The sequence below is a fragment of the Oryctolagus cuniculus genome, chromosome 5 (assembly GCF_964237555.1).
Source record: "Oryctolagus cuniculus chromosome 5, mOryCun1.1, whole genome shotgun sequence".
In the NCBI taxonomy this organism is placed as follows: Eukaryota; Metazoa; Chordata; class Mammalia; order Lagomorpha; family Leporidae; genus Oryctolagus; species Oryctolagus cuniculus.
In genome coordinates, this window is record NC_091436.1 from 56,957,995 (window position 1) to 56,969,625 (window position 11,631).

The 11,631-nt window shown below is 37.8% G+C and overlaps 1 long non-coding RNA gene and 1 pseudogene across 1 annotated transcript in view; both read left to right on the forward strand.

Moving 5' to 3' along the window:
• Positions 1-11,374, forward strand: part of LOC138849609 (uncharacterized) — a 12,844-nt gene extending 1,470 nt beyond the window's left edge. The window contains exons 2-3 of the long non-coding RNA XR_011388574.1: positions 1,851-1,912; positions 10,900-11,374. This is a non-coding gene — a long non-coding RNA (uncharacterized lncRNA). The remainder of the gene's footprint in view (positions 1-1,850; positions 1,913-10,899) is intronic.
• Positions 4,630-6,055, forward strand: LOC127493248 (dnaJ homolog subfamily A member 1-like; annotated as a pseudogene).
• Positions 11,375-11,631: the final 257 nt, after the last annotated feature.

The window sequence follows — 11,631 nt, forward strand, 5'->3', positions numbered from 1 at the left end:
CAGGACCTTCTTTGGACAAAATAAAAGCCTCTCCCTCATATATATATATATATATATATATATATAAAAAATAGGCTCAACAACACTAATCATCAGAGAAATGTAAATCAAAACCACAGTGAGATATAACCTCTGGTTACATTGGCCATCATCAAATAAAATCTAGGGGAAGAGAGTAAACTAACAACTGTGATCTTGTCCCATTTCATTGACAGGGTTCCCTGTGAATTCAAGAGCCTGGGAAATGCAGTCTACCCAATAGTACAGTGTACAGCTAGAAATCACAAGTTATTTTTAGGATTACCATTAGTACTGCTTTGCCCAAAAGTCTGTTTTGAATGTGTTGTCTTGGCATAATTATAAATAGCTCCCCCTTTCTTCTTTCTTAAATGTCCTAGTTTGGATGATAAATTATATGGTCAACCTTGTATTATGAGAAGAAAAAAAAGAAACAGATGACAGGTTAGACAATCCATTCTGCCACAGGTCCTTGAGGAATCAGTTGAAAAATTATTGGCAGGTGGGTGTCTCCTCAAAACCACTTTACCATTATTCTGAAACTGTGCTCTTAGAGGTTGCTGTGACCTTTATATTGAAGAAATTAAAGAAATTTTCTATTTTTCTTTCATTTTTTCACTTAAGTTATCTGTGGTGTGACTTCCCATGTTAAGCACTATGCATTTAGGCTTTGGGGGTAAAACAGAATTCAATAGTATTAACTTCATACTATTAAGGCCATTTCATATTATAATGAAGGAATAAGAATCTGAATTGTTTGAATAGTCTGGATTGGGGACTATTGTTCCCTGTTTAGCTCTCTCCCTACCCCCATCAATATTTCCCTAAGTATCTTTCTGTCTTTTTGTTTCTAGAAAATTCTAGCCCATTATTTCCCAAAATGCCTTCAATATGTCACTAGTTCTCTAAAAGATCTCCAGAGTTAAATAATATTTGGATATGCAATGTTATTAGAGCTTTATAATGTAAATTATTATAAAGCAGGTTTGAAAAGTAGTACAATAAAAACAATCATTTAACTCTACTAATAATATGAACTGTATAGGAGTTAATACCTGTTAATATGTAATGTATCATTCCTTTGACTTCTCTTTCGGTCCCAGAGAGTTATCTGGGACTGATTATCTGTCCATATCTCCTTTCTCTGTACTTTGTCCCTGATGTACACACATTTGTCTTCTATTTCTACCTCTAAGGAGATGACATCTAAGCAACCTTGCTTAGCTGAACTAACTACAAAAGCATCTCTATTTGATTTAAAACTATAGTCTCAAACTTAGCAACCTAAAAGTCAGTGTTACTTCTTGTCTAAAATCAAGCTTCTGTTTGTACATATCAACTTTGAAATAGTTCTACTTGTGGTGGATTGTTTGGCTTATTTGTCTTTGGTTTTGTTGTGTCTTGACAGGTTTTGTTTTTTTTTGTTTTGTTTTGTTTTTTTGTTTGTTTTTTTTTTTTTCCTTTTGGAGGGGTTAAAAGTAGGTCCAAATACTTCCAGGTAGACTGAGTGGCATTGCAATTAACTACTATTTTTGAGCAAAATCCTTTCATTTGCAATGTTGGTGAAAAGCTGTACCAATGGCTCTTGGGTAAATGAAGCTTATGCATGTGGCCTGGACTCAGCCAATCAAGACTCCCACTAGGAACTTTGGTGTTTCAGGGGTGACATTAACAATGCTGAGTAACAACAGTGGACTTACCTTGCCACTCCAGATTATTCTCATGCAATCTGAGGTTTGAGAACGATTGCATAAAATCATCTTGTATATCATCTCTTCCAAGAAAATCTAATTATTCCACTCAGAATTACGTCTTTTTTTTTTTTTTTCTAGAGTCCTGTGACCCTTAATATCTATACCACTCATGGTGAACCTATCCTATGGTGCTTTTGAAGGTATGTAAGTAGTTTTCTTATCTCTGCAACTGGTTCCCAAGCTTTGTGAAGGCAGGCAGGAAGGATGATACAAATCACCATGTGTAGAATTACTCACCTACTAAGTAAATATTCACTAGTGAAAATTAGGTGCTCCTACCCACTTTCCATATGATAAACTTTAAATTAGTTCACATCTTTCTGATGTGAACATCTGAAATAGTGGTTCTCAATTTTGCTATTTGTTAAAATCACCTAGAGAGCTATAACAAATACTGGTACTCCAATCACATCATCAAAGATTCTACTTTAATTGTTTTGAGGTACAAGATACTGGTCACTGAGGTGTTAAAAGTTCCTAAATGGGTCTATGTTGCAGACAATGTCGTGAATCATCATTCTGATATTCAAAGTGTGGTCTAAGCACCAGCTGGAGCAGTACATCTGGGAACACTTTAACAAGAGTCCCAGGTGATTCATAAATACTTTACAGTAGGAGAAGCACTTGGTTTAAAACATCAATGTTCAACAGAAACACAATGTGAGCCATATATGTAATTTAAAATCTTCTGGTAGCCATAATATAAAAGGTTTAAAAAGTAAAAATAATTTTAGCGCATTTTATTTAACTCAATGTTTCCAAGATATTATCATTTTAACAATTACTAATGAAATATTTTACAGAATTTTTGCACTAAGTCTTTGAAATCTGGTGTGCATTTAATATTAGTAGCATCCCTCTAATTTGATCAGCAACATTTCTATTTCATAGCCATATGTGGCTACTACTCACCTTATTGAACAGTACAGATCTAGAGCTTCCCAACATTTCAGTGTTTAACACCAACTAAAGCTTTCCTTACAGCATCTTTTATAGCTGAAAGAGACTTTCTGTTAACCTATCAACTCACCATTCACTTTTCTATCTTCATCCTGTTACCCTCATTGGTCACCACAGCCTGGGAAGCCCTCCCCCTTTTCCTTTCTGGTCCAGGTTCCATTTTTCCTTTAAGTCCAGTTCAGACTTATATCTGTTTGCTAAAACCATCCTAAAATGAGATTACAATAGTTGATTTCTGCTCTAAATTTTATAGGGCAAACTTACTCATTCTCACGTACTAGGGAAGATTGTAAAAGATGTTTTTGAAAGCCTAATATGAAATATAATTAGAATTGCAAAACATGTTACTCTTCTTAATAAAAATAAAACATAAATCTCAGAAGGTAGATATTGAAAGACAAAATCTCTGGTGAAGAGTAACAGCCTTCCTGTGCATCATAAATCAACTTGCATAAATACTTCTCCTGGAGATCTTCTATGGCTATTCCAACACACCCTTCCCCACCCCACAATGCTGGAACAGAACCACAGATGCTCCTTCTTAAGCATAAATTCAAGTGAGAATAACAACTAGCTCTTCTTCCGATTGCTCCAAAACTTATCTTAGACAAAATGGAATGTTATAGACTGTATTCATAGACTGAAAGTAATGAAAGAAAAAAATATCAGAGTCCAATAAATTTAGAAAGTCTTGTTTGCAATATTTAGTCTATTGTCTATATGGGCAAGACTACCATATTCACATATGGCAGGATAGGAAAAGAATTTGCTAAATCCTTCCCTTCTTTGTCCCTCTTTTCTCTCCACACAGTGATATTAATTAGCCTACAAACCAAACACTTCCTAAACACCTTGACTTCCCATGGTCTAGATTTGCATTCTCCAATTTAGCCACTAAAACCTTGTAACTTCTGAATATTTGAAACATAACTAGCCCAAATTTAGATATTGTGCACATGTAAGATTCCAAGACTTGGTATGTATATGTGGTTCCCATTGATCCCACTAAAAATTACCATAAATGTAGTGAGTTAAAACACAGTATGAGCATTGTGGTGGAGCTAGTTAAGCCAGTGTTTGGGATGCCTCCATTCCACATCGGAATACCTAGGTTCAAGTCCTACCTCTACTTCTGATTCAGCTTCCTGCTAATATGCACCTGGGAATATGATTGCCCGAGTATATGGGTTCCTGCCACCCATACAGAGACCCAGATCCTGGTTTTTGGCCTGGCCAAGCCCCGGTCATTGTGAATATCTGGGGAGTGAATCAGCAGATGAAAGCTCTTCCTCTCTTTCTCCCAAGTCCCTCTCCCTCTCTCTTTCTCTGTCATATTGTCTTTCAAATAAATAAGTACACATTTGAAAACAGACATATTTATTTTCTTACAATTCTATAAGCCAGAAATCTCAGTTTTGGTGCCACAGTTGGGACCTCTAACTTGGAATCTCCTAAGTTCAAAACCAAGGTGTCTTTGGGGTTCATTTTTTCTGGAGGCTCTGGAGAGAAATTAGCCTCCAAGGTCATTCTGGTTGATGATCGAACTTAGCTCTTTGTGTTTGTTGGACAGAAGTCTAGTTTCCTTCCTTGCTGAAAGCCAGAAGCCTCTCTTGGCTCCTTCAGGCCACCTGAATTCCTTGTCACAGACCCTCCCCCCATCTTCAAACCAGCAAAGACATAGAATCCTACTCATACTGAGAGTCTCCCCTGCATCTTCTTCTGTCATATCTCTTGCTTTTAGCTTCAAATCCTCCCCTTTTAAGAACTTATGTAAGAGAATTTTCCAAAATGTTTAGTGAGATATAAAGCAGTGGTAGCTTCCCAAGCTCATTACTGCTCCCCAATATTAGCCGTGGCCCACTCCCTGGATGAAGAGAACAGTAAAGAAAACAGTTAATATGATGGTTTTTTGGTGAAATCTAATACCACCCAGGGAGAGTTTAAAAATGTTTATAGGAACATCTTGAATCCAAATGAAGGAGAAAATTTTAAAAAGATTTCTCAATTTTATTAAGTGGTCTTTTGATGTAAAATAGAATTATATAGCAAAGGAGGAGACCCAACAATTAAAGAGGATGGAGTAGGTGGTAGTTTTGAATCCCTGTGGACACCTTTGATATGATTTTTGGAAAAGGAGGAAGGATGCAGAAAGGAGAAGGGAAAATGTGCATGAGCTGTCACCTTAGATGATTCCCACAGTGGTGCAACAAGTAAACTAGTCCACACATGAATATGATCTGTGATGAATCTGAAGGCCAAGGAGGTAAGAAAGGAGTAGAATGTTGTCACAATCACTGAGGTACTGGAATACAAATAAGAATCTATCAGGTAGAGCCTGGTATGGTTCAGCAAACTCTCTCTGTGTATGGAGTACCAGGACTATGGGGAACAATCCTAAAGACAGATAGAAAAGCTAGAGTAGAGGAAAGACAGGTCAAAAGAAGAAGATTCTGAAAGCTCATATTATAAAAGACATGAAAAATGACCAAACAAAATAGCATTCTATGGTGAAAGAGACCAAGAGCTAGGACTGGAGCCAGGTGATGTTTTCATAGTTTTAGGTCAGAAGGGCCCCGATGTTTGTATTCAATTAGAACTAGACCATTTCATATGGATGGACATACAATTGTGGAATTATTATTGACAACAGGACCATAGTCATCATTTCTCATCCCTAGGTCAAGTTGTCAAGCAAAGTGATATCACATGTGTGTTAAATGAAGGCAGGTCCATTTATTTTAGACTATCTGAAAAGGATCACTTACTTATTTAAGATAAACTTTCCTGCGAATAGCTTTCTCTGTCCTGATAAACTTTGTTTGTAGGAAAAACAAGCAAAGATGAAGGAAGTAGCAGAGACTGGTGAAATGGATCAGGTAGAACTGGTAGACAAGAAAGGTAGTGCCATAACAATGGAGAGGTCCATGAGGATGATGAACATTATCCCAGAGTTATTGCTCAGTTTCAAACCTCTTAATGAAGCCACTGGTTAACATTCACCATTAACATCCTATATGCAGTACTGAATGACTGAAGGGTTATAATCATATTTTCATCTTTTGTTATTGTTTTAATCTTTAATTACAGTAGTATTTTAAAAATTAAAAAGAATTAATAGCCATAGCCAACCAGCTTGAACAAATATAAAAATGCAAAAAAAATCCAAAAATGAATACTACCATATTATTTCACTTCTGTGAACAGGTTAAGGCTATTAATGTGACAGAGGTCAGCAAAGTGGTGGGGCAGGGTCAGTGAGCTTGGAGGAAGTTCTAGTGCACTGGAATTGTCCTATAGCTGGGTCTGAGCAGTGGTTATGAAAGGACACACATGTACAACCTCACTGAGGTATTGTTTATTTATGTAAATTGTACTTCAGTAAAATTAAAACAATGTTTTGTTAAAAACTTTAAAATAATGCTTTGATAAAGACAAAAGTTAAATGAAGAATAAATACAAACATAAAATATAAAACATAAAAGCTCTGACTTGGCCAGGTATACATGTTGACTTCATTATATAAGATGAAATTTAATACCTGTAAAACTTACTTTGAAAGTTTCCCTCGCTAGCATTTGTAGGTCATACCTTGTGATTGATTTTAGCTGTGTACCTGAACAAGCTTAGCTTTAAATACTACATCTAAGTATCACCGATCTCTGTAAAAATAATACAGTTATGTATTTAACTAACAATGAAAAAGAAATTGTATTTATAAAGCATTGGTCTGTATACATCTTTATTTTAACTATTAACTCATTGTGATGCCTCTGAATTTTTTCTATTGCTTCAACTTTTATTTGAAGATGGCATAGTATAAAATTTGTAGTATTAGTGATGGAAGTGTATGACATAACAGATTTATATATATTTATATAACAAAATATATAAGCATGGGGTATTTGCAAAGTTTATAGAAAATGAATTAAAAGATGTTTATTTTGGTGCAAATACTTTTCTATCTATGCATATTCTTTTCACAATACACATTTTCCATGAACTTCTTTCTTTATTATCACTATTTTTTGGTTTTAGAATTGAACAACTTTTTTTTTAACATTTTGCTATATTCACCTTGAATGTAGACATTATATATATACTATTTTTTCTCAAAAACATTTCTCAAAAATGATATTAAATATCATTAAGAGACAATGATCATAACACAGGGAAAGGGTATATTCTTTATTATTATTTTTTTTTTTTGACAGGCAGAGTAGACAGTGAGAGAGAGAGACAGGTCTTCCTTTGCTGTTGGTTCACCCTCCAATGGCCACTGTGGCCAACGCGCAGCGGCCCACGCACCTCGTTGATCCGAAGCCAGGAGCCAGGTGCTTCTCCTGGTCTCCCATGGGGTGTAGGGCCCAAGCACGTGGGCCATCCTCTACTGTACTCCCTGGCCACAGCAGAGAGCTGGCCTGGAAGAGGGGCAACCGAGACAGAATCCAGCACCCCGACCGGGACTAGAACCCGGTGTGCCCGTGCCACAGGCAGAGGATTAGCCTAGTGAGCCACGGCGCCGGCTGGAAAGGGTATATTCTTATTTACATGGTATGATTCAATGAAGTAATGTTTATAACTATCTGCCAAGTGATATGACATCCATATGATTTTTATACTCTGTATTAACTTCCCAAAATAAGAGAAAATGTAATATTTGTCTTTCTGAGTTGGCTTATTTCACTTAGCCTAATGATCTCAAGTTCTATCCTATTCTTTACAAATGTCATGTTTCATTTGTGGTATACATACATGACAGAATATTACTTAGCTATAAAAAAAGAAATCCATGAATTTTTTAATATCCCTCAAAGACATGGATTTCAAAAAAATTTACACCAAAATAATACCTTTTAATTCCTTTCCCATGAACTTTTTGATATTTAGTGTGGGTATATCTTTTTCCCCTCTCTTTGGAACATGATAAGACCCTAAGTAGTGACTTCCTGAGTGAGGTAAATTTGAAGCTAAAGTGAAAAGTGGGAAAACATTTATAAAGAGAAGTAACTCACAGGAAGGTGTTCCCCAGGAATGGTACAGGTTTACTTTAAACCAGTCGGGTTATATTCTAAAGCAGCTGTAATTAAATGTTAGCAGTATAGTAAAGTATGATGAATACTTTGGTTTGTGTCTTTCAAAGTCATCATATGTTCACATGCTTAAGTCTGGATATCAGAATTGACGTAATTCTTGAAGTATATGGCTCTCTGCATAAGATATTGATTAAAAAGCATTTCCAATGTGTGTCACTACAGGCTTTTATTCCCCAGATAAAAACATTGACTTTTCATTAATCAAGATATGTAACTTTTCATTTTAACTAGTTATATTGATTAACACAAAAACACTATTTAACTAATAAAAAATAACTCACGTGATTACATTTTAAAGTCTGTAACATTAATTACATCTGCAAAAATCCCTTTTGCCATGTGATGCAACACATTAACAGGTTCCAGAGAATAGAATATGGACATCTTTGGGGAGCCAGCCTAGCTATCATAGTATGAAAAATGAAAAATTTTTATTAATAATTTTATATTGATCACATGTTGAAATTTCAATATAGTTAAATAAATTATTAAAATTAACTTCAGAGGTGAGTGCTTGGCACAGCTATTAAAACATCCACTTGGGATGCTTGCTTCCCAAATTTGACAGGCAGAGTGGACAGTGAGAGAGAGAGGCAGGTCTTCCTTTGCTGTTGGTTCACCCTCCAATGGCCATTGTGGCCAACGCACTGCAGCTGGTGCACTGTGCTGATCCGAAGCCAGGAGCCAGGTACTTATCCTGGTCTCCCATGGGGTGCAGGGCCCAAGCACTTGGGCCATCCTCCACTGCACTCACTGGCCACAGCAGAGAGCTGGCCTGGAAGAGGGGCAACCGGGACAGAATCCGGCGCCCCGACCGGGCTAGAACCTGGTGTGCCAGCGCTGCAGGCGGAGGATTAGCCTAGTGAGCCACTGCGCTGGCCCGATCTGTTCCTGAATCCAGCTTCCTGTTAATATGCACCATGGGAAGCACCAAATGATGAATCAAGTAGCTGGGTTCCGGCCACCTAAGTGGGAGCTCTGGATTGATCTCCCAGCTCCTGATTTTGACCTGGCCAAGCCTCTATGATTTCCAGCATTTAGGAGTGAGCCAGGGATGAGGTCTCCCTCTTTGTGTGTGTCTGTGTGTGTGTGTATTTTTCAAATAAGAAAAAAAGATGAATAAGAAACAGATGAAGTGAATTCTTATTTGTTTGAAAAGCAGAGAGGGAGACAGTACTCCAGTCCGTGGTTCACTCCACAAATGCCCATAATGGACTGAACTGGGCCAGGCTGAAATTAGGAACCATGAATTCAATTCAGTTCTTCCACATGGGTGGCAGAAACCCAATTACTTGAGCCATCCGTGCTGCCTCCTGGGTTCTGCATTATCAGAAAGCTATAGTTAGGAGCTGGAGCTGAATATTGAACCCAGGAACTATGATACTATATTCTGGAGCCTTAACCAGCACCTTAATCACTTGGCTAAATGTTAGTCTACTATAGTAAGCTACCAGATTCTTAAAATTAAATATGTGGTTCTAATTTGTTTCTTATATTATTCTTGGGTTGGCCATCACTGGTCTAAACCTAGAGAGAGGTGGCGTCCTCATTATCATTTTCAGTTTCTGACATCCCATGAGAAATGTTTCCCCTATAGTCAGCATGGCTTTAAACTTTTAAGTCTTCCATGACTAAGTAGAGCATAAAACAACACTAAACTCACACTTTCCACACAATCGACATTCAATTATAGGGATGGGGTATGGAGATGTGGATTCAGGGACTTGTTTCTTTGTAAGGGAAGGGCCCCTGGTCCAACAGGCCAGTACCAATAACTAGTGAATCACCTTCCTCCTTGAAGTCACAGGTTTCCTCTTCTGGTTTTGATTTTCAATGTTTGGCACATGGAAGGGGAATGAATATTTGCTAAACCAACTAAATCTAAGTATCAGTGACTAGTTAAAATAAAAAAAATAGGTTTTGGAAAGTAAGTCAGTTGCTCTCTATTTCCTAATAATGGTAGCCTCCATTTGGAACTGAAACTGAATAATATTTAGTGGTTACATCTTTATGAGGCAAGAGAGTATGATGACGTTCAGGAAAATAATACTCTTTTCCAAGTGAACATTTTAGTTATGTTTTCATCACTGTGCATTTTATTTGCCCTTAGTGAGTAAACCAAACCAGTGAAATCTGTGATACTTTTTAAGTTGTATTTTAAAAATATATTTTGGACATGCCACTTTTTTTTTTTGTTAAATTTTAAAACATAATGTTTCTACTACAGTATGTGAGTCCCCCCCACCCCCCCAACCACCTCTGCTGATCACAGAACAGACACGCCAGATCATTTGTAGGAGTTGAAAAGCGGGTCAAAGAAGCTCATATTCTCTGATCTAATCCACCAACTCAAGGCCAGGGAAAAGCCCTTTTCAGAGCTCTACTTCATAATTTCTGGGACTGCAGCTGCTCCCAGCCCCACGTGCGAGCCCGTAGAAGCGAGGCAAAGTCGTAGCGACAGAGCTCTAGATCCTCTGAGGAGTAAGCAGGACTGCTGAGAAAGCACCGGCTGCGGAGCAGCCCTCGCCTGCCTGACATCAACCTGATGTGAGATACAACTAGGAGAAATCAGGTCCACCTTACCCCTCCTCCCGGTCCAAAAGAAAGAATGATATCAATAAAAGGAGATTACAAACACTTAAAACAAAGTTCACTAATTGAAAAGAGCGATGCAGTCTTTGAAGTCTATTGTCAAGCCTTTGTGGACTTCCTTGCTTATCAGCACTTTTTTCCCCTGAAGAAAAACAGAACAGCAACATTTGCACAGAAAAAAAAAGCAAATTATGTTTCTTCCTTTCTTATTACTTTTATTGTTGAGGTTTCTTTTAGACTATAATGTGGCATTGTGATTTTGAGATGGGGAAAAGAAACCGTTGTCTTTCAGACATAAGAATCTGATTGTGTGCTATTGTTGCCAACAATGAGCTAAAGAGGTTAATGGATCACAGATCTGGCAAACAGCCATCCTTTCTCCTGCTCAACAGATTACACAATATAGTTTGTTGCTGCTGAGCTTATGATTTTGTCTGAGTAGCTGGTAAGTAAGTTTACTTACATTTAAGCTATGTTTCTAGAACTCAGCAGCTTCGTCATTCAGTCCATATCCTGAGATTTTAACAGTGCAGCTTGAGGTGTGAGCTCACGACCTTTGAGGTGATGCTGGAGGAGGACCCAGGCGAGGAGGTGAAACTGGCTTTTGCAGGAGGATCTAGAAATATCATTCATTGTGAATTGCACCTGACCTTTCATTTTCAGATTGACTAAATTAACAGAATGAAATTACCATAATAAAAAGGAAGGGATACTGGAAAAAGCACAGCGATTCTTTCTAGTGTTGTTGCTGGCGATCATTCTAACAGACCTCTAATTAAATGGACCAGTCCCCTCCCCTGACCCCACGCTGACTCGACTTTGCACTCTATGACTGTCACTGGAAAACAAACAAGCGGTCCAAAGCCACAACACTGACTTCTTGCCCAAGGACTTTAGTGTGCGTTGCATTGGTATCACAGGATTGTCAACAGCAGACCAAATACCTCCACGGGAGGAGCGGGGGCGGGGAGAGAAAGTGAAGAAAATAAACGATTTTATATTTTAGGAAACTCCGGAAAGGAAAACTTTACCAAGGAGAAAGATAGTTTTCTGGGTGATTTTGGTTGGGAGAGATGCACATGGGAGGGTGCGGTGGGATGGAGCTGGGAGGGAAGAAGCCATTCAATCAGCCTAGTTAGACCAGTTGAGATCCTTTCAGTGAGGCAAAAGCCACAGTAAATAGCAGGTGGAATCAGTTCCCTGCCTCTCTGTGT